This window comes from Eretmochelys imbricata, chromosome 8 (assembly GCF_965152235.1).
Source record: "Eretmochelys imbricata isolate rEreImb1 chromosome 8, rEreImb1.hap1, whole genome shotgun sequence".
NCBI classification, from domain to species: domain Eukaryota; kingdom Metazoa; phylum Chordata; order Testudines; family Cheloniidae; genus Eretmochelys; species Eretmochelys imbricata.
The window spans coordinates 78,362,078-78,386,394 of NC_135579.1; the positions used below are offsets into that span (position 1 = coordinate 78,362,078).

Below are 24,317 nucleotides of genomic sequence, written 5' to 3' on the forward strand. Positions count from 1 at the left end.
AGCAACCCATTGCCTTCTGGCAGCAGACGGTGCAGTATGACTGGTAGTCGTCCTTGTCATGTCCGAGGTGCTCCTGGCCATGTCGGCTGGGAGCGCCTGGGCAGACATGGGCACAGGGACTAAATTTGGAGTGACTTGACCAGGTCATTCTCTTTAGTCCTGCAGTCAGTCCTATTGAACCGTCTTATGGTGAGCAGGCAGGCGATACGGATTGCTAGCAGTCGTATTGTACCATCTTCTGCCAGGCAGGCAAGAGATGAGGATTGCTAGCAGTCGTACTGTACCATCTTCTGCCGAGCAGCCATGAGATGTGGATGGCATGCAGTCCTTCTGCACCGTCTGCTGCCAGCCAAAGATGTAAAAGATAGATGGAGTGGATCAAAACAAGAAATAGACCAGATTTGTTTTGTACTCATTTGCCTCCTCCCCTGTCTAGGGGACTTATTCCTCTAGGTCACACTGCAGTCACTCACAGAGAAGGTGCAGCGAGGTAAATCTAGCCATGTATCAATCAGAGGCCAGACTAACCTCCTTGTTCCAATAAGAACGATAACTTAGGTGCACCATTTCTTATTGGAACCCTCCGTGAAGTCCTGCCTTAAATACTCCTTGATGTAAAGACACCCCCTTTGTTGATTTTAGCTCCCTGAAGCCAACCCTGTAAGCCGTGTCGTCAGTCGCCCCTCCCTCCGTCAGAGCAACGGCAGACAATCGTTCCGCGCCTTTTTTCTGTGCGGACGCCATACCAAGGCAAGCAGGGAGGCCGCTCAGCTCACTTTGGCAATTAGGAGCACATTAAACACCACACGCATTATCCAGCAGTATATGCAGCACTGGAACCTGGCAAAGTGATACCGGGCAAGGAGGCGACGTCAGCGCGGTCATGTGAGTGATCAGGACATGGACACAGATTTCTCTGAAAGCATGGGCCCTGCCAATGCATGCATCATGGTGCTAATGGGGCAGGTTCATGCTGTGGAATGCCGATTCTGGGCTCGGGAAACAAGCACAGACTGGTGGGACCGCATAGTGTTGCAGGTCTGGGACGATTCCCAGTGGCTGCGAAACTTTCGCATGCGTAAGGGCACTTTCATGGAACTTTGTGACTTGCTTTCCCTGCCCTGCGGTGCATGAATACCAAGATGAGAGCAGCCCTCACAGTTGAGAAGCGAGTGGCGATAGCCCTGTGGAAGCTTGCAACGCCAGACAGCTACCGGTCAGTTGGGAATCAATTTGGAGTGGGCAAATCTACTATGGGGGCTGCTGTGATGCAAGTAGCCCACGCAATCAAAGATCTGCTGATATCAAGGGTAGTGACCCTGGGAAATGTGCAGGTCGTAGTGGATGGCTTTGCTGCAATGGGATTCGCTAACTGTGGTGGGGCCATAGACGGAACCCATATCCCTATCTTGGCACCGGAGCACCAAGCCGCCGAGTACCGCAAGGGGTACTTTTCGATAGTGCTGCAAGCTCTGGTGGATCACAAGGGACGTTTCACCAACATCAACGTGGGATGGCCGGGAAAGGTGCATGACGCTTGCATCTTCAGGAACTCTGGTCTGTTTCAAAAGCTGCAGGAAGGGACTTTATTCCCAGACCAGAAAATAACTGTTGGGGATGTTGAAATGCCTATATGTATCCTTGGGGACCCAGCCTACCCCTTAATGCCATGGCTCATGAAGCCGTACACAGGCAGCCTGGACAGTAGTCAGGAGCTGTTCAACTACAGGCTGAGCAAGTGCAGAATGGTGGTAGAATGTGCATTTGGACGTTTAAAGGCGCGCTGGCGCAGTTTACTGACTCGCTTAGACCTCAGCGAAACCAATATTCCCACTGTTATTACTGCTTGCTGTGTGCTCCACAATATCTGTGAGAGTAAGGGGGAGACGTTTATGGCGGGGTGGGAGGTTGAGGCAAATCGCCTGGCTGCTGGTTACGCGCAGCCAGACACCAGGGCGGTTAGAAGAGCACAGGAGGGCGCGGTACGCATCAGAGAAGCTTTGAAAACTAGTTTCATGACTGGCCAGGCTATGGTGTGAAAGTTCTGTTTGTTTCTCCTTGATGAAACCCCCCACCCCTTGGTTCACTCTACTTCCCTGTAAGCTAACCACCCTCCCCTCCTCCCTTCAATCACCACTTGCAGAGGCAATAAAGTCATTGTTGCTTCACATTCATGCATTCTTTATTCATTCATCACACAAATAGGGGGATGACTACCAAGGTAGCCCAGGAGGGGTGGTGGAGGAGGAAAGGAAAATGCCACACAGCACTTTAAGCACAGCACTTTAAAAGTTTACAACTTTAAAATTTATTGAATGACAGCCTTCTTTTTTTTTGGGCAATTCTCTGTGGTGGAGTGGCTGGTTGGCCGGAGGCCCCCCACCGCATTCTTGGGCGTCTGGGTGTGGAGGCTATGGAACTTGGGGAGGAGGGCGGTTGGTTACAGAGGGGCTGCAGTGGCAGTCTGTGCTCCAGCTGCCTTTGCTGCAGCTCAACCATACACTGGAGCATACTGGTTTGGTCCTGCAGCAGCCTCAGCATTGAATCCTGCCTCCTCTCATCACGCTGCCGCCACATTTGAGCTTCAGCCCTGTCTTCAGCCCACCACTTACTCTCTTCAGCCCGCCACTTACTCTCTTCAGCCCGCCACCTCTCCTCCCGGTCATTTTGTGCTTTCCTGCACTCTGACATTATTTGCCTCCACGCATTCGTCTGTGCTCTGTCAGTGTGGGAGGACAGCATGAGCTCGGAGAACATTTCATCGCGAGTGCGTTTTTTTTTTCTTTCTAAGCTTCACTAGCCTCTGGGAAGGAGAAGATCCTGTGATCATTGAAACACATGCAGCTGGTGGAGAAAAAAAAAGGGACAGCGGTATTTAAAAAGACACATTTTATAAAACAGTGGCTACACTCTTTCAGGGTAAACCTTGCTGTTAACTTTACATACATAGCATATGTGCTTTCGTTACAAGGTCGCATTTTGCCTCCCCCCACCGTGTGACTACCCCCTCAACCTTCCCCCCTCCCTGTGGTTAACAGCGGGGAACATTTCTGTTTAGCCACAGGCAAACAGCCCAGCAGGAATGGGCTCCTCTGAGTGTCCCCTGAAGAAAAGCACTCTATTTCAACCAGGTGACCATGAATTATATCTCACTCTCCTGAGGATAACACAGAGAGATAAAGAACGGATGTTGTTTGAATGCCAGCAAACATACACTGCAATGCTTTGTTCTACAATGATTCCCGAGTACGTGTTACTGGTCTGGAGTGGTAAAGTGTCCTACCATGAAGGACGCAATAAGGCTGCCCTCCCCAGAAACCTTTTGCAAAGGCTTTAGGACTACATCTAGGAGAACCGCGAATGCCAGGGCAAAGTAATCCTTTCACATGCTTGCTTTTAAACCATGTATAGTATTTTAAAAGGTACACTCACCAGAGGTCCCTTCTCCACCTGCTGGGTCCAGGTGGCAGCCTTGGGTGGGTTCGGGGGGTACTGGCTCCAGGTCCAGGGTGAGAAACAGTTCCTGGCTGTCGGGAAAACCGGTTTCTCCGCTTGCTTGCTGTGAGCTATCTACAACCTCATCATCATCATCATCATCTTCTTCGTCCCCAAAACCCGCTTCCGTATTGCCTCCATCTCCATTGAAGGAGTCAAACAACATGGCTGGGGTAGTGGTGGCTGAACCCCCTAAAATGGCATGCAGCTCATCATAGAAGCGGCATGTTTGGGGCTCTGACCTGGAGCGGCCGTTCGCCTCTCTGGTTTTCTGGTAGGCTTGCCTCAGCTCCTTCAGTTTCACGCGGCACTGCTTCGGGTCCCTGTTATGGCCTCTGTCCTTCATGCCCTGGGAGATTTTGACAAAGGTTTTGGCATTTCGAAAACTGGAACGGAGTTCTGATAGCACGGATTCCTCTCCCCAAACAGCGATCAGATCCCGTACCTCCCGTTCGGTCCATGCTGGAGCTCTTTTGCGATTCTGGGACTCCATCATGGTCACCTGTGCTGATGAGCTCTGCATGGTCACCTGCAGCTTGCCACGCTGGCCAAACAGGAAATGAGATTCAAAAGTTCACGGTTCTTTTCCTGTCTACCTGGCCAGTGCATCTGAGTTGAGAGTGCTGTCCAGAGCGGTCACAATGGAGCACTCTGGGATAGCTCCCGGAGGCCAATACCATCGAATTGTGTCCACAGTACCCCAAATTCGAGCCGGCAACGTTGATTTAAGCGCTAATCCACTTGTCAGGGGTGGAGTAAGGAAATCGATTTTAAGAGCCCTTTACGTCGAAATAAAGGGCTTCATTGTGTGGACGGGTGCAGGTTTACATCGATTTAACGCTGCTAAATTCGACCTAAAGTCCTAGTGTAGACCAGGGCTTAATTTGACCTGGCCATTCAGACATGCGGTGTACATGCAGTATGATACTGCTATTAAATCACAGCAGTTTCATACAGTTCTGTATTATGGCTTTCCAACTATTTTATACACCCATTTTCTGTACCAGTGTAATTATTTTTGTGTATTTCTTGAAAGCATCTAACCGAATCCTAGAAAAATAAGTGGATGTCATCCAAACTTTCATCTTAAGTCACAGTAGATTTGTTGCAGTTTCTGTGATAACCACTTTCTTCTTTTACTTTAAAGCACATATGGTTGCATTTATAAGGCAAACTGCTGTTATTAACCCGAATCCTAGCAACACTATATTCAATATTACAAGTGAGATGATCCATTGCAGGAACCAATGTCACTGTTTGTGCTGTATTAGATATATCAGAGTGAAAAGAGGCTTAATCAATGGCATGTACAGCCACATAGATGATGGTGATATTTTCTGTTGCAAAAGGTTCTGGTTTAAATACAAATATTTCCTTGTACCCAGCATGCTGAGGTGTCAGATCAGAAGTATTCACCAGAATAGCTTTATCAAAGTTGTCTCTTAGTTCCAGAGGACTTTCACTTGTTCTTATTTCGTAACTTGCAGCTGAAAATGGAAATATGTCAATAGAAATTATACAGCATGTATTTAACCCTGTAATTAAAACTGTTGATCTGTTCCTTTAGAAGCAGTCAAATTGTTAGCAGCACAAGTGAGCACCTATTCCAGTTACCCTATTCAACCATCTGAACAGTGAAGGTTGCATGCTGGACAGATCCCATAACAGAACACTTGCTCTGCTAACTTGAGGGAGACTTGAGGAAGCTGTTGTGAACTCGAAATCTCACTGAAAACAAAGATTCATGATATTGAATTTAATAGCCAGTATGGGTTAATCCTGTCCTCACCCAAAGCCTCACAGCCCTACCAACATCACTGAATTCAGTCTATAATGAAGAAGTAAAATTACAGTAAAATTATTGAGTCAAAAGCTTTCACTCTTCACTCCATGCTCTCCCTTCACAGTTGGAGACCACATGGCTCCCTTTTGTGGCTGCTCAGAAAGCAATACGACACTATAGTCAAGGTAAGACCTCCCATCACAATTGCAAGCACCACTTCTGCAATTCTTTCAAAATCCATTGGCCAAGTCAGTCCAAAATCACCCCAAAATCAGGAATGAAATCCTGGCTCCATTGAAGTTAATGGCAAAACTCCTACTGATGTCAATAGAATCAGATTTCCCCAGGGACTTGTGTGGTGTACTATGTTTCAGGCTGAGTGACAGGAATGACTCATATAGGTTATTTATGGGTGAACTCTGGTTCGTAATCACATTTTATTCATACTAAAACAACAGAAATATTGGGTCAAATTCTTGGAGTTTCTTCACTTGCTCTCATACTTCAGAAGCGTGTTGGTTTGCACAGGCAAAACCTGTACTGACATTTAAAAAGGCATGTTTTCTCTGTACAAAATGGTTGTGGTTGCAAGTTTTTGTGAGCACAGTTAAGGAGGACCAGTGAAAATCTGCCTCAGTCACTGTGCGGTTTCATTGCAATCAGATGACAAGCAGATAAACCATCAAACATACCTTGCCAGTGGTCAAGATCATCCCCTGATGCTGTCCATGATAAAATAATCATACTGTCAGCTGTTCTGGAATCAAGATAAATAATTTGACATGGTGGAAACACAGCAGTAGTGAGTCTAGTAGGAATGCAGACAATATGAAGGATCCTCCTGAGGCTGTGCTGCAGAAGCCACCGACTCTGATTTGAATATCTTTGTTATTGATAACTGAGGGTCTTGATGGGTTCATCTGGATCTTACCTACAGACACGCACGCACCCCATTGGATTTGTCTCAACATTCTCACATTACGGAGCTCTGCAGATACTGTGACCCCAATTCTGATCTCACTTATATTGCTGTAAATCAGGAATAACTCCATTGAACTCAGTGGAGTTGAGACCAGAATCACTCCATAGTATGTGCTCTGTATCTTCAAGAATACTGAATTAATGAGAATGAAAATAATACCTAAGTGAAGTAGTTGAGACTCAGTATAAAATGCTAAGTGTTTGACATTTGCTAAACCTTTGTCGCAATTCTGAATGTAAGATTATTGATTATGATTTTCCAGTGCCATTGGGGTACATGGCACTTTACAGATGTAGAGGCAGGACAACTTTCCATATCTGCTTTTTTCACAGGCAAAACATAAATTCATGTGGATTTATTCCCTCTAAAGTCCCATCCACATCACAAAAGTAGTGTTCTCGGAAATAATGGTTTTAAACTAACTTTAAACACTGATTTAACTACCCCTTTTTTGCTCCTGTGTAGAAAGGGCAGAATTTAGTTAAAACAATTTCTGAAAAGCATCCAAAACTAATATCATCCAGCCGGGCCGATCCTTATACTTATGAAGATCTCTTAGCAAGGATGTCAATGCTCTAATGCCCTTTAACAGTGTTTGAGAGAATGTGATGCAGTTATTTATTCCAGTGTATTCACAATGGAGCTTGTTTTACATGCCTCACCCCGCATTACTCCATCTTACCATTTTCTGTGTAACCGGGTATATACATAGAATGACTCCATGGCACTATGGGGTGTGGTCTGACAGTCTTGCTAGCTCGTTGAACACATACTTTCAAGTTGTATCTGCCATTTTCAAAGAAAGAATAGATGTTCCTAGAATAGACACTATCATTCTTGACAATGTCTGACCCTAGACAGAAAAAACTGAATGAGCACAAAGAAATTACTGCATTAGTTCGTTCTTCATTGTTAGAAGGAAACTAAAAGGCAGGGATGGAGGGAAATTCTGTTCTGACTTATAACCCATGCAACTCCATTGACTTTGGTGCTGTACAATATCAGAGAATAATTTTGCACAGGCTGTTTATAAAGTGACCAAAAGAATGCAGTCGGAAGCTAGAATGCTTGCTTATCACCCTGAGGGATGCTGACTGAGGGAGCAGCTGATTTCTCAGTATGGAAGAGTTAAGGGATTTTCATCTCCTGGGCCTATTGCTTCCCAGCATGGATGATCATACAACTGTATCATTAAAGCTAAGTGAGCCAAAGTCAGACCACTGTCAGAAAAAGGCCACACAGTCAAACCACACTGCTCAGTTAAAAGACAATGATGCAAGTATTGTGCTTTCAACAGAGAGGCACGGTTATGCAACTGGAGGGAGCTCCAGGGAGGTCTTTATTAAAATTCGGCCAAAAGCTGAAGGGAGTTTGGGATGATTTTTCTGTATACAATGATGCTTACTCCCTTTTTGTATATGGCTAACCCATCGCTTTTGGAGATGCATGTTCTTTGTGAGGCCCAGGGAAAAATTATTTTGCCTTGGAATGTACCACACAATAGATATTTTCAAGAAATTTCCCAGATTACCCCCTATTTAAATCTTCATCCACAGCCAACACTTCAGAAAACTCCAGTGCTACACTATCGGTTATACTTAACACATTTTTCATTAAGTAAGTATACCCATTTCCATTAAAGCACAGGTAACCAAAGTTTGTTAGCCAAGTTGTAGTGTCTCCTTCCTGATCAGTTAAGAGAAAAAGATTAGATTCCTAATTCCCACATACTTCCTTCTTGTAAGCACATTCACACCTGGTAACAGGGTTGCAGTGAAAAATATTTATGGGAATCCTTGTTAACTATTAGCCACACTTCCTTGTTGGCAGGTGATTACTTCATGTGAACTATGAACCAAATATAACCCTAGTTACAGCCTGTTCTGGAAGGCCATGCACATCAGCAAAAGACAGCCCAGAGCACGTTTGTTCCCCTAGTTATACACCATTAAAATCGGTGCAGATGTCAAAAAGCCAAATGTGTATACGTTTCAGTAGTCAGTGTAGTCGAATATATTGCATATGACAGATGGCAAGTCAAAAGCACCATTCACATTTGTAAGCAGTCAAGATGAGCTCTACCCTGACAGCTGGTGGCGAGTCACGGTGGGTTGTGGAAAAGAACTTCAGGGGCTGATCTCATTTGCATAGGCACACCCACCTTGCCTAGATGGTCACTTTGGCTGCTGTAGGATCCCCAGTTTCTCTGTTATTGGGGAATGAATAAACCTGTTATTATCCTGATTATGTGAATCAAGGACAGTGGAACTGTACTTGGCCTTTTGTTATGATGGAGGGACTCACCATCAACTAAGCAGCACTCACTAGGCAAGGGTCATGCGTTCCAACTCCCAGTAAATGGAGAGAGGTTGGGGACAGGTATTAATACTTGGTGGTATGGGCCCCCTGGTGAGGGTCTTACATGCTAATTGCACTTCCATCTCTTTCCACTGTAGAATATCAAAGCTAATTTTGATTCCCTTAGGAGTCTAGTTACAGGCTGCTGAGCTGAATTTACTTTGGGCTAATGGTGCACCAGCACTGAGGTTCCCCTACTACAAGCTGAAATCACAAAACAGCTAAACTTACTAAGAGCTGAAATCACTGAGTGTTGTGTTAAGTAGTAGGGGAGCCCAAAGATATATGGCGGAGCAGTTTGTGGGACAGCTGGCAGAGCAGAGCGGCTGGTGAAGTAGAGCAGTTTGTCGGATGCCTGGAGCAGGTCATGGGGGCAGCGGACAGAGCGGAGCCCCATGGAGAGGTGGGGTAATCAGCTTTGAACCACGTAAGGTGCCCCTTAAACCCCCCCCCCATCTCCACACAGGTTGGGAGGTAGAACTCTGCAGATAAACTTTTGAACTCTGGGGCTGCCCTGACCAGGGACAGAGACTTTTGGGTCGTTGGACTTTTGGGACTTTGGGTGATTTTGGGTTGCTGGACTCAAGAACCAAAGGGAAACGACATGCCCCAATTTGCTTGGGGTGGGTTTTTTGCTCATGGGTTGTGTTATGAATCCTGTTGGTGGTGTTTCCCCAACATAATGCCACATTGTTGCTCTCTGTTATTAAAAGGCTTTTTGCTACATTCAGACTCTGTGCTTGCGAGGGGGGAAGTATTGCCTCTTGGAGGCGCCCAGTGGGGGTGATATATATTTGTCCCAGGTCACTGGGTTGGGGCTCGAGCCGGTTTTGCATTGTGTTATTGGAATGGAACCCCTAGATACTGAACCCGGCCTTTGTTGCTGCCAACTCTGACGAGCAGAAGGGTTACACATTAAAATCTTTACTCTTCCTGGGCGCCTCTCAGAAACTGTGCTTTGAAAATGATTCAACCTCTACACATTGCAGAAGCAAGAAGCTCAGTGTCATTTCTGAAACAACAGCTAGCCTCACTAAGGGGATGTATCAGTTCATAAATTGCCTTGTTCTATTCATTCCCTCTGAAGCATCTGGGGCTGGCCGCTGTTGGAAGACAGGATAGCGGGCTAGATGGACCATTGGTCTGACCCAGTATGGCCGTTCTTATGTTCTTAACAAGACCAGTATACAGTTGCAGACAAGCTAAGTTGTCCATGACCAATTCTATGTTAGCTGATGCGAATGATTCAGATAAAGTGCAAAACTGGTTCCATACAGTATTAACAAAGTGAGGGCTGAGTTGTTAAGTTATAAATAGCACTACCGATTTCTTTGGTAGAAATAGGAGGACGAGAAAACTCAGTACTACTAGCTGCAATTATTTTGAAGAAATTGTTGCTGAGTTGAGATAGATCATGAAAAGTGCCAGGAAAGCTGGGAATCAAAATGCTATCTATTGTTTAGAAGAGAAGTAATTGGGGTATTTTCCTCTTTATTGATAATAGTATTAAGTAAGATGCTCTGGAAGACAAAAATGACTTGTTTACAGCATTCCATACAGGAGTGGCTGAATGTTCTGTGGTATTTCTGCCTACCTCTATCTATAAGTCCTTTTGCATTAGCTAATCGTGAGAAATTTTAATTTTCTTTGTTTCACTGGCTGTTTCATTTCATTGCTAATATAACAGACCACAGAAATTCCCACAGCCATTTCCAAATATCAGTTTATATTTCAATTTTAAGATCAGTCACTGGCAGTGCAATAGTTAAGATTACTGACTACTAAAATTACTCTAATTGATCAGTAACTGATTAATAATGTGAAAAAAACCAAAGGTTTGAATCTCAGACCTGAATAGACTGTTCAGAAATATTTCCACTTCCTGATGAAATTCCACTGAATGCATCAATTAGGCCATTGGAATCAATGGTATCTGTGGCATAAAACTTTAAGCCTCCTGAAATGTGATGGTTAAAATAATCAGAATAGTCATTTACTGTAAAACAGTAGGTCTTTGTTATGTGCGTTATGGTAGTTGGCTGTTGCTATAAGCACAGTGTTCATTTGATAAATTAAATCTTGTTCCTTTATTATCCTTTATTCATGGGGCAGTGCAGGGAGGAACCACTGGGTGGTGGGGAATCAACTAATACAAACACCTAAAACAGTTCCTGCAAAAAGCTAGTCTGACCTGGGAAATGATCCTATCTGTTAACATTTTAACTCCACCTAGCTTGGTCACATCTACCACTTCATCCAGCACACTGTGCTGACTCACTTAAAGTCTGTTCTTGGTAAGTCTGGACTTTGAGCCATGCACTACTTGTAAAGTGTAATTCCGTTTTGCAAGACGCCTCTGTAAAAATAACATTGTAGCATTCCATGATTATTGCTTCTCAATGACTCAGATCAAATCTGCTTAGTTTACCAGTATAACATTTGGGCCTCTTTCATATGTGCTGAGCACCCATAACTCCAATGGGAATTTCTGGTGCTCAGTGTCTTTGGAAATCTGGCATTTGTTTCAAACAGGTGAGCCCTGCCTGCTGAGACTGGGCTCTGAAAGACCATCTGGGTTCTTTCTGGCTCACACATCCATCACTAGCACTGAAGATTCTGTGAAAAGCTTGTTCTCCCACAGCCATGTTGGCTGTACAGTGCTAACAAGAGTAAAAAGCAGTACAATCTTATTTAAGTCCCTGAAGCAAGCAGATGTGATTCTGAATACATAAAAGGAGCATCTCTGACTAAAAAGGTGTAATTTATACATAGTCACTATTTTGAGTAAACTTACACTGTAAATCAACACATGGAATTCCCACTGGTAGGTGCCCTGTACTGCAGCATCACCCAGCACTCATCTGGCTTTCCTTAAAATGGCTGAAGTTAAAAGTAACAGTGCAGCTTCCACTGAAAGCAGAGCTGACTGAGTCTCCTGATCACTAGTGTAGTGACATTGGTTACAGACTCCTCAGCTAGAGCCCTCCAGCTGTGATGATTTGTGAGGGGGTACTTATTTCACTATTAAGTTTACACACTACTGCCAAGTAAACAACAGAAATACAATGTTAATCATTTCAACACTGAGCTTATCTTTTTGTTTGGAAAAACATCCTGCAGTAATATCTTTATCAAACCTTGCTATGCCTCTAATGATAACCTATAAGTAATGTAGACTAGACAACTAGTAGTGTACTAGACAACCTGGACCCAATCTTCTCGGGCCCACTATAGTGGGAAGTCTGGAACACTAATTGGAATAGGTGTGGTATGCCCGTACAAGAGAAGGTGCAGGGCACTGTACCACACAAGGGGCAGTGGGACAGATGGATCATTGACACCTTCCACCTTGATGCCTGGCCCTATCAGGAAGTGTCGCCATATGTCCTATGCTTTTCCAGGGATACCTGGGCAGGAGGATTCCCAAAAGAAAAAGAAAGGGGTGGAGTGTTAGAATATAGATATTCAGGCCTGCCTGCAAAGGCCTATACTTTAAGAACTTAGGTGTATTTTTATCACTTAGCTACTTGTAGAGGTATAAAATCAAAGAATCAAAATCACAAGTCCGCCTGTGTATGGGCCTTCTCTCACTAGGATAGTCTGAGGCCTGGTTCTTAAGTTCAGGCCTTTGTCTAAGGAGCAGGGGCAGTCATAAACTGGGACGCGAACAGCCACATCCTCACATCCCAAGCCAGTCACACTGAAACAAGGTGGTATTGGGTTGTTAGGAAGACGATCCTGAGCTGATAGTTCCCATCACCACCAGATAAAGAAACAGATCTTAAGATGGTTAAAGAAAACTTAGTTTGATAGCATCCTGTCTGGCAATAAATCACTTATTAATGGTTGTGGTTGTGAAACCCTCATTTCTGTATTGTTTTATCTTGATGGCCCCCACTTTTTTATTGTTAATCTGTCTGGTTCTCTAATTGTTTCTGTCTGCTGTATAATGAATTTTGCTAGGTGTAAGTTAAAGAGGGTAGTGGGATATAATTGGTGAGACAATTATATTACAATATATTAGGATTGGTTAGTTAAATTTCAGTAAAATGATTGGTTAAGATATAGCTGTGAATATTCCTATATAAACTGGGGTCAAACAGGAAGTGGAAGGGAGATTGGAATCATGCTTGCTAAGGCAAGGGGAATGGGAACAGGGAATGGGGAACAGGGACATAGGTAAGGCACTGCAGCGTCAGAGCTGGGGAGGGGGATATGGGGTAAACGCTCTGCGGCATCAGAACTGGGAAGGGAGACACTGGGGAACAGACTCTATTGGCATATAGAGATAAGCCTGACTGGTGTGAAGTGCTTCAGAATATGCTTGCTTGTAAACTAACCCCAATAAACATCACGTTGTCTGCACTTCAGACTTCTGGTCTTTTGCTGCTTGCTGTTTGCGTGACAAGAACCAGGGAAGTGGGAGGGAGAAGGGAAAGCACGCTAACACTATTTAGCAGGGTGTTACCAGGTTACAGTTTTTTTTAAAGTGAGGACAGGTAAAGATAAACAATTGTTCCCAATATTGTTGTGTTTATTTAGGTGAAAATAAGCATTCTGTAAATACGACTGGAATTAGGTGACTAAGTTTACTTTCTTTTCATATTACAAGTTGTAAACCACTCTATTTTTACATTTCCTGCTTCATGTATGCAAGCCAAAAGCAGGATTAGTTTGGAAAGTTACTCACCTGTCATGGCTGAAAATTGTTCTAGTTCTGGAGCAGCATTTGGCCCCAAAGCAATGGTGTGAATGATTGAGCCACTGTTTTCTACCTCTGTAAGGCAACTTCTCATATATGTATCCTCTCCATCTGTCAGCAGTACAATTTCAGAACCATAGAGATTAGTGTATTTTTGTTTAATCACCTGAATTGAAAAGAGAATTTCAGGTGTTAGCAATAGGACTTTGTTGTAAATCAGAGGTGCGCAAACTACAGCCCGCAGGCCCGTTCTGCCCAGCTCCTGAGCTCCCAGCTGGAGAGGCTAGCCCCGGCCCCTCCCCTGCTGTCCCCTCTCCCCCACAGCCACGCTGCCACATGGGCAGCGCTCTGGGTGGCGGGGCTGTGCGCTAATGCAGGGCAGCATGGCAACGTGTCTGGCTCTGGCCGGGCGACGACTCTGCCAGACATGCTGCTCTGAGTGGCATGGTAAGGGGGCCAGGGTGGGAGGTTCCAGGGGTCAGTCAGGGGACAGGAAACAGGGGGCGGTTGGATAGGTGTGGGAGTCCTGGGGGGTCGTCAGGGGGCAGTTGAATGGGGTGGAGGTTCTGGGGGGGGGGGGGCGTTGGAAAGGTGTGGGAGTCCCAGGGGACCAGTCAAGGGGCAGGGGTGTGGATAGAGGTCGGGGCAGTCGGGGGAGGGGGTTTGGATTGGTGCGGAGTTCTGAGGGGGCAGGAAGTGGGAGGGGGCGGATAGGGGGCGGGGGCCAGGCTGTTTGGGGAGGCACAGCCTTCCCTACCCAGCCGTCCATACAGTTTTTCAACCCCAATGTGGCCCTCGGGCCAAAAAATTTGCCCACCCCTGTTGTAAATGTTAGCTGCCCTAGCACATCTAGTGTCTATGTCGAGGGATATGGTTATCAGTGCAAAATCATAGATACTAAGGTCAGAAGGGACCATTATGATCATCTAGTCTGACCTCCTGCACAACGCAGGCTACACCCACCCACCCACTCCTGCGAAAAACCTCACCTATGCCTGAGGTATTGAAGTCCTCAAATCGTGGTTTAAAGACTTCAAGGAGCAGAGAATCCTCCAGCAAGTGACCCGTGCCCCATGCTACAGAGGAAGGCGAAAAACCTCCAGGGCCTCTTCCAATCTGCCCTGGAGGAAAATTCCTTCCTGACCCCAAATATGGCGATCAGCTAAACCCTGAGCATATGGGCAAGATTCATCAGCCAGATATTACAGAAAATTCTTTCCTGGGTAACTCAGATCCCACCCCATCTAATATTCCATGACAGGCCATTGGGCCTATTTACCATGAATATTTAATTACCAAAACCACGTTATCCCATTATACCATCTCCTCCATAAACTTATCGAGTTTAATCTTAAAGCCAGATAGATCTTTTGCCCCCACTGCTTCCCTTGGAAGGCTATTCCAAAACTTCACTCCTCTGATGGTTAGAAACCTTCCTCTAATTTCTAGTCTAAATTTCCTGGTGGCCAGTTTATATCCATTTGTTCTTGTGTCCACATTGGTACTGAGCTTAAATAATTCCTCTCCCTCTCCGGTATTTATCCCTCTGATATATTTATAGAGAGCAATCATATCTCCCCTCAACGTTCTTTTAGTTAGGCTAAACAAGCCAAGCTCCTTGAGTCTCCTTTCATAAGACAAGTTTTTCATTCCTCTGATCATCCTAGTAGCCCTTCTCTATACCTGTTCCAGTTTGAATTCATCCTTCTTAAACATGGGAGACCAGAACTGCACACAGTATTCCAGGTGAGGTCTCACCAGTGCCTTGTATAACGGTACTAAAACCTCCTTATCCCTACTGGAAATACCTCTCCTGATGCATCCCAAAACCGCATTAGCTTTTTTCACAACCATATCACATTGGTTGCTCATAGTCATCCTATGATCAACTAATACTCCAAGGTCCTTCTCCTCCTCCGTTACTTCTAATTGATGCGTCCCCAGCTTATAACTAAAATTCTTGTTATTAATCCCTAAATGCATAACCTTACACTTCTCACTATTAAATTTCATCCTGTTGGGGACACTTGGCACTACACTAGGTAACTCGGGAAGGTGGAAGACCACGAGTGTCGATGAAGCCCTCCTGCTCTATGCCCAGATAAACCAAGGCCCCTTTGCTTCTTGAACCCTCTGTGATCCTGCATAACACTGAGGAAGCTAGCACACGAACAGACAGGTTTGCACATGGCTAGCCAGCCAAGGCCAGCTTCGGCCTGGGAAACAGCTAGATAAGGCAGAAATGTTTAGCAAAAACTGGTAACAAATAGGACCAAATAAGGCAAGGCTCGGGCAATGCTACTGAGGAAAAACACAACTGGCTGCTTTAGCTGATTGGCTCCGGTATTGTACGGGGCAACAGGTAATTGGTTGCATAAGCTTGTGTAGTGAAGTAGGAAAAGGTATAAAATGTATACTAGAATCTGCTGCACTGGGGAAGGATTTGAGACAGCTCAGTCTCCCTGCGCCCTATTTAGAGCTCCAAATAAATCTCTCTGCTTCTCCACCCCGTTGTGTTTATTGGGTGACGCACACTGGGCAATGAACCCCTGTTGTTGCTTGCCTCTGGCACTGGGTGCCGGCAACAATCCTATTACTATTACTCCAGTTTACAAGGTCATCCAGATCCTCCTGTATGATATCCCTGTCCTTCTCTAAATTGGCAATACCTCCCAGCTTTGTATCATCCGCAAACTTTATTAGCACACTCCCAGTTTTTGTGCCGAGGTCAGTAATGAAAAGATTAAATAAGATTGGTCCCAAAACTGATCCTTGAGGAACTCCACTGGTAACCTCCCTCCAGCCTGACAGTTCACCTTTCAGTAGGACCCATTGTAGTCTCCCCTTTAACCAATTCCTTATCCACCTTTCAATGTTCATATTGATCCCCATCTTTTCCAATTTAACAAATAATTCCCCATGTGGCACGGTATCAAACGCCTTACTGAAATCTAGGTAAATTAGATCCACTGCATTTCCTTTGTCTAAAAAATCTGTTACTTTCTCAAAGAAGGAGATCAGGTTCGTTTGGCACGATCCACCTTTTGTAAAGCCATGTTGTATTTTGTCCCATTTACCATTGACTTCAATGTCCTTAACTACTTTCTCCTTCAAATTTTTTTCCAAGACCTTGCGTACTACACATGTCAAACTAACAGGTCTGTAGTTACCCGGATCACTTTTTTTCCCTTTCTTAAAAATAGGAACTATGTTAGCAATTCACCAATCATACGGTACAACTCCTGAGTTTACAGATTCATTAAAAATTCTTGCTAATGGGCTTGCAATTTCAGATGCCAATTCCTTTAATATTCTTGGATGAAGATTATCTGGGCTCCCCGATTTAGTCCCGTTAAGCTGTTTGAGTTTTGCTTCTACCTCAGATATGGTAATATCTACCTCCATATCCTCATTCCCATTTGTCATGCCACCATTATCCCTAAGATCCTCTTTAGCCTTATTAAAGACTGAGGTAAAGTATTTGTTTAGATTTTGGGCCATGCCTAGATTATCCTTCACCTCCACTCCATCCTCAGTGTTTAGCGGTCCCACTTCTTCTTTCTTTGTTTTCTTCTTATATATATGGCTATAGAATCTTTTACTATTGGTTTTAATTCCCTTTGCAAGGTCCAACGCTACTTGCCTTTTAGCCTCTCACTTTATCCCTACATGTTCTGACCTCAATAAGGTAGCTTTCCTTGCTGATCCCTCCCATCTTCTACTCCTTGTAGGCTTTCTGCTTTTTCTTAATCACCTCTCTGAGATGCTTGCTCATCCAGCTTGGTCTACAACTCCTGCCTATGAATTTTTTCCCCTTTCTTCGGATGCAGGCTTCCGATAGCTTCTGCAGCTTTGATTTAAAGTAATTCAAGGAATGAAGGACCAGCCCTAAACACAGATCTCCATATACTGATGACAGTTTGATTGGTCAAACACTCCTAGGCTCCCAGGCCAATTTTTCTATCGGAAACAGCTCGGATATATATGATTGGGCAGGTCATCAGATGAAAAATCCTCTGTTCACCAGGGCTCGAGGTTAATTGAAAAATAAAAAGTAAAATACAATCCTCAATTCCCATGGTCTGTTCTATTCGTCTTTATGCATAACACATGGCACCGCCAAGCTTTCTGTTTATTACACAGATACTCTACTAATTACCTCCTTGTGTCCTATTCACCTACACCCTCAAAAAGTGAAGAATATCCCAAAATGCACCAGACAAAACAAAACTGGGAAGTCATATTGCCTTTACATGTGGAAGAGCAACTGTTAAATTCCATTTATGACTTTCACTTCATGTTATAAAAAAAATCATCTAGGAAACATAGAAATTGCACTAACCAATCAGACCCATGGTCCATCTGATCCCAGATACCTCTCTCAGACAGTGTTTGTTTTCACTAGTGATTTGTATTTAATATGTTTGTAAAAGCTAACATGGACATACCCCAAATGTTTGTTCCAGGCATAGTCTAAATGTGGTAACTACCTTGAGCTATCAGTTAATTAACTTATACAAAATCTGAGTGTAGCATACCCCTGTTAGCCAATACGTCTATATTGCTAAATATACTTCAGTGGAAGCAGTAAGAATCCCCAAAATGGACTGTGACATTCCCTAGGGTAGAATCTGGACGGTTGAGTAGCTGTGTCCCCTCAACTCTCCAATTGGGGTGCCTTTCACTGCGTGAAAAACTACCCCTGGCCTGTTTATACACAGCCTCCAGCATGCAAAATCACTCCCAGCTGAATTATATGAGTGCATTTAGCCAGCCACTCCTGAATTGTATTGCAGAGTGACACCAGTAAATTCCCAGTCCAAGACTTGTCCCCAGAAATGTACATCTTGTACTGCCCAGCTCTTTCCTTCTGTACTGTACAAGCTTATAGAAAGTCCATCATTTCATAAATAGAAAATGATATGCACAAACTTTGCTATCTCAAATTACGTTTCTCAAACACTTCAATCCAGACATACACTGGTTTGGATAAAACAAGTTTATTAACTACAGAAAGATAGATTTTAAGTTATTACAAGTAATGAGGCAGAAAAGGCAGAATTGATTAAATAGAAATAAAAGGTAAAATTAATACCTAAGTTAAACTAAATGAATTTAAAACAAAAGGCTTCTCTCACCATATGCTTACAGCATTCTGGCTGAATTCCTTCAGCCAGGACCACTCCCCCAATTCAATGATGCTTCTTTTGTCTTTCAACTGTTGTTGATGCCATGAGGGAAGAGAGGTGATTTAGGGCCTCTGTTCCTCATTTTTATATCTTTTCCTCCTCTTTGAGAATCATCTTCATCTGGGGTTCAGGTGAAGCCAGTCAGTTTACATGGGAACCCCTAGCTGTGCCATTGCCAAGATGTAAAGTTCTTACTCACACCCTTCTTCCTGCCAAAGAATGGACACTTACCCCATTGATAGTCCATTTGATTGTGCTGACACATTGCTGAGGCTTCAGTTTTCCTTTTGCCACACATATTTTACAAGAACGATAATGATCAGCGAATTATGAGTTTTCAAATGATACCTCACAAGGCACAGTTTGTATAAGATTTATCATAGTTTTGTAAAAGTGGTTAACATAAGGGTACACGGTGTGTCACATGGACAATTATGGAATAATTTACCAAATGGAAAAGGTCCTCCTTAGGCCCTGTTAGTGATGAGCTGATGACCTGAAGCATGAGGGTTTATGTCCCTTATAAAATAATTTCACCCCATCTAATGTAACTATAGATATTTTCATTATGCATAGAATGGATGATCCTTTCCCATTTCTGGAATGTCATATCACACAGCATGATGTTGCAAGTTGGGCTTGCAGGATATGGAAAAGGTGAGTGAAAAACCATCTGCTGAATAGCTTTTCCTCCTTGATGCCGCATGCAGTTGCTTCTATCATATGCCGCATGCAGGTGGCATTCCTGCTAATTTGGCATGTATTGTCTTCTCTTCTACTATTTTGCTTTTGTTCTTTCGTTAATAGTTTAGAGTTGGAAGGTTGCATGTGTGATTGGTGATTATATCAGGAAGAAAGTGTTTTCCATATGCTCATTTGTGGATACTGTATGGCCCTGATCCTGGTAATATTTAAATACCTGCATAACTCTCCTCCCATGAGTAGAGTTGTGCATGTACTTAAGCATTTGCAGGCTCAGGGCCAACAGAGGTATGTATTTTTATTTCCTACTCACTGTATGTAACTGAAAGGATGTGAAAGGTATGTATCTATCACATTTTTTATAAAATCTCATGTTCCTGATAGCTAAGCAACTGGAAAAAAAATAGAAAGACACAGTTTTTGCTACTTTTTAAAAATAAAGCACAGAATACCTAAAATTGCAAAAATCTTGCAAGATTAGAATTAAATTATAATCTAGATTGTCATTTATACTCGTGTCTTACTCTACTGAGTACATGCTTTTAAAATCAGTATTTTGTCTATATACATGTACTGTAACATAGCATAAACTCATTGAAAGCAGAACAGAAATACACATAAATGCACATCTATTTTAAAGTCAATTCACTTAATTTTCAAATGTATTAACAAATTATTTAAGTCTTCCCTTATGTATTTTAAAAATCACAAACAGAACAAATTAGGATAGATTCCTACTGAGCTTTCATCTTACAATTAGTTCTATTACATTCTGATCTCAGGGTCTCACCTTCTATTTTTCTGGTGCAAAATGCAAACAGCTGTACTTACAGCTATTAATACAGCTGCTACACACCCAGCTACTATTAACACTATGGTTAAAACATTAATACCTTTATCACCAGGAACACTAGAAGACGAGGATTCCTTTGGAGGAAGAAACAGAGCTGCTTGTGCTATATTAGACACCTCTGAAGTCAGGGAAGCATTATCAATGGCACATATTGCAAAATATATTATGGTGCCATTTTCTATTGTGAAATTTTCTGGTTTAAACTGAAATGATTCTTTGGTGCCTGCAGGGTTAGGTACCAGACTAGAGGTATTCACAGAAGTAGCATTCTCAAAGATGTTTCTTAGGTCCAGAAGACTTTCACTCATTTTTATTATGTATCTTTCAGCTGGAAAAAGAAACATATTCAGGTAAGAATGTGTTAGTATGTGTATTACCCTATCTGTAAATGCAAGGATAGCACAGGATTTGTAGAACAATTTTGTATTTTTATTAACCACTCCTTGGGGGAATTCTGCACTAAAAAATTAAAAATTCTGCACTCAATATTTGAAAAGTCTGCAAAATTCTGCATATTTTATTTGTCAAAATAACACAATATAATCATGCCAGTTTCAGTTATTTTGGTAATTTATTTTAAAATGTCTGTCAGCAAGTATGTCTGTAACAATACAGACCAAAAAAGAAAGATTCTGGTAATTTTTTTTTTGACAATAGATTCCTTACTCAACATATTAATACAGAACTTTGTGTAATTCATTTAAATTACAATACAGAACTGTATTTCCTGCACCTGGCAGAAGCAGTGTAAAGGCTTGGGGCAGTCAGGGGCACAGAGGAGCTGAGGGAAAAGGAAGACGCCTAGGAGTGAACATGGAGGGAGTTGAGTGGGAGAAGTTTTTTTTTTTGGGGTGGGGTCGGGGGGAGTAGGATTGCTAGAAAGTTGGAAAGCCTCCTCCATACAGTCCCTGGCTGAACCCTAGCCTCTCCCATTCAGTCAGGCTCATCTACCCCGTTTCCGCACCCCCTCGCCCCATCCCCATGGGTCTCTGCAGCCCCCTTTCCCCCTCTGCAGTCCCAACACTGTCACCCCACTAGCTCCTGAGCCCATGCCCAGGTCTGTCCCCCCCACTAGCCATTCTGAACCCGTCTCTGACCCCCCACGCCCCAGCAGCCCTGTATGCCCCACTCTGTCCTAACCTGGCTCCATGGGCAGGGTGCTGTGATGAACTTCTACACCTGGGGGAATTCTGCAGCACTGGGCATAGAATTTTGTGTTTTCCTGCATAAAATACATTTTGGCTAAGAAGTGCTGCATTTCTTCCTTGTGTCCACTAGAGGCAGCTGTGGTGCCAGAACAGCCAGCATAAATGCAGCAGGCCGTTTTGGTGCCACAGTGGCCTCTAGTGGGCATGACATGGAACTGCAGCACTTCTTAGGCAAAATGACAGGTTTCAGAGTAGCAGCCGTGTTAGTCTGTATCCGCAAAAAGAACAGGAGTACTTTTGGCACCTTAGAGACTAAGAGACTAAGCTTATGCTCTAATAAATTTGTTAGTCTCTAAGGTGCCACAAGTACTCCTGTTCTTCTTAGGCAAAATGTTTTTTATGTGGGAAAATTCAAAAGTATGTGAGACAGAGGAATTCCATGCATTCGCAGATGCACAGAATTCTCCCAGGAGTAATCCTTCTAACTGAGGTTATTCTTCCATTGCTGGCTACTCTAGCTATAAGGCTGTTTTGAGCCAGATGAGTAGTGCAAAGTAGCCACATATCAGAACCTAGGCCAGTGCTTTGGGGGTTTAATGGAGTTTTTGGTTTGTTCCCTGATGAGCTGGTTGCCAAAAGCTGTCGGCATATGTAAAAATGTTAATCTGAAGCTGCTCTCTGTGTGACTGCAGGTTGTCTATCTTAACCTCTCTGTGGCTTGTGCTGATGTGCACACTGTAACATAACAGAATCACGGGACCTGGTTACAACATACTTAAAATGTGTATTATAGAGGAGACCTAGCTCTGTGCCATAAATGGACTAAAGCCTTGGACTGTCCATGGTGTAACTGGGTCCCCTGATTTATGTATAGTGCAGTGTAGACAGGGGCGAAGCCTTGGAAGAGTCACTGGTGAGTGTGTTTTTTATTTAATTTGTTTGCCTTTTTAAGCTAGCATTGGCTGGTTGGTATAAAAGTTTTGCATTTCTGCTGTAAATGTCTCAGGGTTAGGGAATATTACATGTTTCTCAAATAGTTTTTGAAGGATTAAGGGGGACTAACATGAAAAGCATATTGACCAGGTAATTTATTGGTTACCCTGAGGCCTGATCTACACTAGGAAATCTAGAGAGAAAATCTAGTGGAGGCCAGGCCATAGTGATGGTGAAATTTTGCAGATGGCAAAGACGTAACTTTTGTCCTCTGCTTGGCATAGTATGTAATTTCAGATAACTGATAAAAATGGATCACTTCCAGATGACTAAAACAAAACTTCCAATTTACCTTGTCCCACATCAAAGTCATTCCCGGGAGCTGTCCAAGACAAGTGAATTTTATTTTCTTCATACTGAGCCTCCAGGTCAATAATTTTACAGGGTGGGAACACATCTGTAGTTCCTCTTGAAGGAACTTTCTCCACTACAAAAGAACCTCCTGATGCAACTCTGTTGAAACTTCCTAGCTTCGCTTGAATTTCATCATCACTAACTTCAGGCCTCGGGGCATTCATTTTGATTTCACCTGCCCCAAAAGAAAAAAATTGCTAATGTTATTTGAACATTACAAAACTCTAAATCATAACACACTTTCTTTTTATCTAGCATTCCTTCTCTTATTCTTAATCTCGTTTTTAATCTACTTTTTTCTTTGTCTTATGCAAACATAGTGCAAATATTAGTGCAGCTCAGACAGAAAACAAAGTGAACTTCAGGAACCTGCATCCTTGCACAAAACTAAGGCAGACCCCAAAAGCAAAACAGATTTCAAGGGCAGTTGAAAGTAGCAACAGTGCCTATTATCAGGTAGGGTGTTTAAGGTATTGAGCAGGTGTCAGTGGGAAGTGGCTGTGATAAGGTAGCTTCCACCCATCTCTTCCGAGGCATTGCTGCAGAATTACAACCTTGTAGGCATTTCCTTACTTTTCTGGGGCTAAGTTGGACACATTTTTATGCAGACTTTTTAAATTCTGTATATTCTAAGTTTCTAGAAATACAGAAAATTCTGTCTGTGTGTGCGTATGCAAGAAAGAGAGAGAGAGAGAAAGAGGATATGAAATGCAAAAACTAATATTAATCCACCATTAAGGTTGAGAAGTCAGGCACTCAAAAGTCAAGAAATTCCAAAACCGAAGTTTTCTATTACCACCTTTTTACGGTCATGTTGCACAATTTGTCTGGGTCTTTTTGGTACTGGCAAAATAACATGAAGGTTTATATTTAAAAAGGAAAACTGGAATAGGAAATCCTACTTTGTGCAAGGTAGCCAAGTGAACAGTGAGGTACAAATCTTAACTGTTGGAACTTCCTGAGGTTTTTGGGTGCCTTACAGCTCAGCCTTAGAGAGTGGTCCTTACACAGTAGAGCTGCCACTCTGTGTACCCAGAATCAGATTAAATGACAAAAAATCAGTTTCTATTTCCCCCCAAACCAAGTTCCATTTGCATGGCCAACTGTTCAACTATTCTCTTCAAAGTATGTCCCCAGTTACACCTGCACAATCCCACTGATGGCCATAGTGTTGTATAGATGTAAGTGAGCATGGCATTTGGCCTTCAGATTATGGAGACAATGCACAAACCAGAAAGAACACAACTTGATATTGACAGACTCACAACTAGGCTGAGTCTGCAGGGCTGGGAGTTAGAACAGCCGTGTTGCCAACCTCTAACTAGCACAAATTTGTTCTGGAGTGATTGAGACAAAAGTGTAGAATTCGACAATACTAATTTTACAAAGACACTTCAGAATAAAGCTATATATTTAATGATGAACTAATTGTATTTTTTTCACTTAATTTCCCTGGGGATTTTAGGTCAAAACAGAAATGCAAAAATAAGGGAAAGAGGAAAAAATATACTAAGTCACACCACACTTGTAACAGACTCACTGTTAAATTATCATTAACTGAGGCTTCATTGATTGATAAGGCTTAAGCAGTACAATCTTAATAGCAGCATTCATACCTTTGGTTTCTAGAACTGAGAAACTTTAGCACACACATGCCTAATGGAAAGAGTCCTGAACAATGTGTCCAGAAAACCCAACAGAAGAACAGAAAAAATGTGGATGCATTAAACTGATAACTTTAAACTTTCATAACTTTGA

The 24,317-nt window shown here is 43.1% G+C and overlaps 1 pseudogene; it reads right to left on the minus strand.

The window, feature by feature from the left end:
- Positions 1-4,586: 4,586 nt before the first annotated feature.
- Positions 4,587-24,317, minus strand: part of LOC144268865 (calcium-activated chloride channel regulator 1-like) — a 47,759-nt pseudogene continuing 28,028 nt past the window's right edge.